The sequence below is a fragment of the Monodelphis domestica genome, chromosome 2, assembly GCF_027887165.1.
Source record: "Monodelphis domestica isolate mMonDom1 chromosome 2, mMonDom1.pri, whole genome shotgun sequence".
Lineage (NCBI taxonomy): Eukaryota > Metazoa > Chordata > Mammalia > Didelphimorphia > Didelphidae > Monodelphis > Monodelphis domestica.
In genome coordinates, this window is record NC_077228.1 from 268,549,607 (window position 1) to 268,554,643 (window position 5,037).

A 5,037-nucleotide genomic window follows, 5' to 3' on the forward strand; every position below is an offset into this window, starting at 1 on the left:
ATCTGAACCAACCACTTTCAAATTTAGATAAATCAAGTCAAAAAATACATAAAAAAGAGGTAAAATAGGTGAATGACATATTAGAAAAATTAGAGTTGATAGATATATGGAGAAAAATAAATAGGGATAAAAAGGAATACACTTTCTTTCAGCAGCACATGGCACATTCACAAAGATTGACCATACACTAGGTCATGAAAACATGGCATACAAATGTAGAAAATCAGAATTAATTAATGCAACCTTTTCAGATTATAAGGCAATAAAAATAATGATCAGTAAGTGTATGTGGAGAGAAAAATCAAAAATCAATTGGAAATGAAATAATATGATACTCCAAAATTGGTTAGAGAACAAATCATAGAAACAATTAATAATTTCATTGAAGAAAATGACAATGGTGAGACAACCTTTCAAACCTTATGGAATGCAGCCAAAGCAGTACTCAGAGGAAAATTCATATCCTTGAGTGCATATATTAACAAATCGGGGAGGGCAGAGATCAATGAATTGGACATGCAAATCAAAAAACTTGAAAGGGAACAAATTAAAAAACCCCAGAAGAAAACCAAATTAGAAATCCTAAAAATTAAAGCAGAAATTAATAAAATTGAAAGTGATAGAACTATTGAATTAATAAATAAGAGAAGAAGCTGGTACTTTGAAAAACAAACAAAATAGACAAGGTACTGGTCAACCTAATTAAAAAAAGGAGGGAAGAAAAGCAAATTAACAGTTGAACAAATTAACAGATGAAAAGGGAGACCTTACCTCCAATGAAGAGGAAATTAAGGCAATCATTAAAAATTACTTTGCCCAATTATATGGCAATAAATATGCCAATCTAGGCAATATGGATGAATACTTACAACAATATAAATTGCCAAGACTAACAGAAGAAGAAATAGAATTCTTAAATAATCCCATATCAGAAAATGAAATCCAACAGGCCATCAAAGAACTCCCTAAGAAAAATTTCCCAGGGCCCAATGGATTCACAAGTGAATTCTATCAAACAGTCAAAGAACAGGTAATCCCAATACTATACAAACTATTTGAAATAATAAGTGTAGGATTCTAGGAAGAATCTCTGGGCCTGAGCCACAAAAGGCTTAACTCTGGTCTGGTCAGACAGCATTTCAATGCATAATCGATGAGCAGGCCATGCAGTCTTTGTTCTGGGAGTTTGAAATGAGCGGGCTGAACTTACCACGCCTCTAGCTTGTACGTCATGGGTATGTCAAGCCCATGTAAATCCACTATGTACTGTTGCATATGTATTACCTACTTCTTACATCATCATCTCAATAAATACTTAGGAAGGATGCCATTTTTCCTCTTTTCCCTTTCCTTTTGATCTCTCTAACCAGCCTGCTGGCCATATGGATCACTCCTGCTATGGAGATCCATTGTGCCTCTAAAGATCTTCTTTCTTTATTCTTCTACTTCCTTCTCACCTCACTCCTGACTCCTGACTCATGCATTCATGGTTAAATTTTATCTTCCTTCACTGTATGCCCTACAAAGGAAGGTAAAAGGAAGAGGCATCCTTCCTGTACAGTATCTGATCTGTATGTGTCTGACTCAGTTTCTCTAAACTCTCTCTCTCTGGCTTCAGTTCTCCTCCTCAAAGATGATAATTCCTTTAGTTATTCCCCTTCATGAGGTAGTTGCTGGTAAATTACTGCATATGGTTCCCCACATGGCCTTAGAACCCTTCCCTTGGACGCAGAGAATGAGAGTGCACACAAAAAGTTGAGGAGACATGGGCATTGAGAGACTGAAATCAAAGCTGCGACTACACTCAAGAGGCCATCAAGGTAAGGTGGAGCTTTATCAGGGAGAGGGTCTGATTGCTTTAGGTCATGAGGTCCCGGAAAATTATATGGGATCTAATAGCTAAAGAGCTAAGGAAAGCATCAGAAAGGGACACAAAATATTACAGATCGATTTGTATGCATGAAAAATTAGTAGTATGATTTTGGCGGATCAGCCAGTGCAAAATGCCGATGAAAAAGAACAGGAAGCTTCTCAGAATCAAGAGGCTAAATCTCAGTATTCCACCCCCATTCACATTAGTGTGGGAATCCTGAAGTGGTGGGGGATGTCATCCCACCCCCAACCTCTCACTGACACTATTTCCTTACCTTAGACTATCTTCTCTACTGGCTAAGGCAGTTGGCCACAAAGAAACATTCTCTAGGCTTAATTCTAACCTTGTTACAATAGCCCAGTGCAGATAACAGCTCATAAATTTCACAAAACCCCAAGGAACTCCTGCATTCAGAAGCAAGAGAGGGCAATATGCAGCCCATCCCCCACATTTCCTGGAGTTCCCTTCAGGAGCACTTGGCCACAAAGGGATCAGCTCCAAAGCAAAACATTTACCCTGAGTTCCTTACTATGGCAGGGGAGAATTTACAAAATCACTCAGAATATTTAGCTTCCCCTGTAATACCAAGAGAAAATCCATATACTCAGAAATCTCTTACACCAGATGATTGGAAATTATGAAAAATATTACCTGCAATTGAGAGCAAATGAGCTAATAGATATGCTGCATTAACTATGGAGGATTACTTACTTCTCAAGTTTCTGCTCCCAAACTTTTTCTTAACAACCTACTAACAATGTACTCAAATGAATTCTTCTTTATTCTTATCTATGCACACCCCTAAACCCCATCCCCTACTGCCAGCTCACTGCAGGAGCTGGCAGGTAAATTTCCTTATCATATTTCATAATTTGCCTCCAAGAAAAATATTTAATGCAGTATTACAATTATTTTAAATCTTTAAAAAGAAAAAAGCATGTAGAAATGCTTCTCCAACAGAAATTACGACTTAATCTGGGGAGTGCAAAGGTTAATTTTCTACAGCCCAAGAATGAGGCATTGGGATCCTGACTTCTAAAGAAATTCAAAGCAGGGTAATTCAATATGTTAATCAAGTTCTTTTAACCCAAAACTACTGAGCTAGATAATGCCAAATCATTGTATCAAATAAATCTAAGTTTTTTGCAAAAAAGATTTCTTTACTTATAAATTGCTTACTTCAAAAGTTATGCAAGGAACAAACTAAAAATCATAAGGAAACTCGTGCCCATTTTCAGAAGTTATTGGGCACAGGCAAATTTTGAAGGCTTAATAGGCAATTGTTATAAGGAATATAAATGCAATTCACCTTGAAAGGGAGAACACGTGTTTGCTTTGACTCAGACAAAGAGGGAAAATTCAAAAGATTAGGTCAATTTACAGCAGAAATAGTTTCTAAGAACTTTTTCTAATAAAACCACAGTCATGAGCAAAATTAGTAAATTGATGAAATAATCCTGAGTTACATTAAAATTCAGAAACGGCTAGTTTAAACAGATATTTTGCTATCCTGCAGATGGCCAGAACAAAAGGCCTTTTTATCTATCAGCAAACCTCTACACTATTTTAACATATCAAAGAGGAATCTAGCTACCTCTTTGAAGCACTGCCAAGAGAATCCAGGCAAGCTATTGTGTAAAAACAAAGTGTAAAAAATATGACTTTAAAAACATCATTACTAAAGATGGTATTACTGTGAAGTAAAATTTAAAAATTAAATTGTTCTAATTTAGATTGAACATAGCAAAATAATGAAGAAATGTCTGATTACATTTCTTGATAGGGTAAGTTAAAAAGTTAAAAATCTTTATCTGATTCTTGTCACATGTTACAGAATATTTGGTCAACAGATATTTTATCTGTAATAATATTTTAGTATAAATTATAATGTGACTGTAGATTAACTACTAAAGTGCAAACAGAAATTTTTTAAGGCTTTTAATTAGATGTGAAGCTACATGGACTTTTCCAGACACGTGGCTTGCTTCTAAACATAAATTCATACTGCCATGTGGAGGGCAGCATTCCTGCAACTGAACTTATAAGTTTTTATCACAAGTACTGGAATTGATTAAAAGGAAAGTTAATACTAAGTACAATTGTTTAAATGACAAGCATGAATTGGTTTATGCTTTAGAGAAATTTCTAATACATTCAATTTTTACATATGTAGGAATTATAAAATTTTCTAAGCAGGACATAAGGGCAGCAAGGATAGAAGTTATCAGATATTATTTTAAAAACCTGAATTAAGTTCAGAAACTTTATATAAGGCATATTAATGCAACTTTATCCAAAAAGCAAATTATTTATAATTATTCACTCTTAAAATAATGTAGCATCAATTCTAAATATGAGACACAGAGTGGACACATTGTTGGAAGGATTCAAACTGTTAACCAATAGTTAATCATTAAGGTTCTTCATTAATTTATTAACCAGTAAAATGATTTATGTGTGATTTCAAATTGGTAGTACTGCTACTTACTTGAATTACAAATATTGAAGCTGATCATTATATTAATATAAAACCAATGACAAGAATACAAGTTCAAATATTACTTGGACAATGTGATCTATTTTTGCAGTGAAATTTTGCAAAATTTGTAGATAAAATTAATAATTCTAGTTCCACTATCAAGATCTTTTCAGTTATTAATTTAGATGTGATAGTTTAAAAATAATAACACCACTGCACCTGCTTGATAATGCTGTACATACCTTTACTGCATCTATTCAAGGAAAAACAGAAAACTGTACTGTAATGTTGATGATTGCACAATATAAATTTTTGCAAAAAGCAAAAGTTACATGCATATAGGCAAATGCTTAAGATCACAGCACAAATTGGTAAAATCAAAGTAATGTATGGTATGATGTTTTTATGCTTATTGGTTTAAAAAAGTGAATATTGAGCATCTATGTATGCTGCCTTGCAATGTCAAGGGAAAAACGTTTTCAAAAGTAAATGGCTGTGAGGCTGCTGCTTTGTAGCAGGCAGATTGCTAGCACTCTCTGTTACAGCAGAGGGCCAGATCTATTGTACCTCAATATCCTATAAAAGCAAGTGAAATTGCTTGCCAGTGCAAAATTTTGTGGATTTTATTCACCTCTGAAAGATATCTGCTACATTTTAAGAATTACACATTGTGGAATAAAGGATG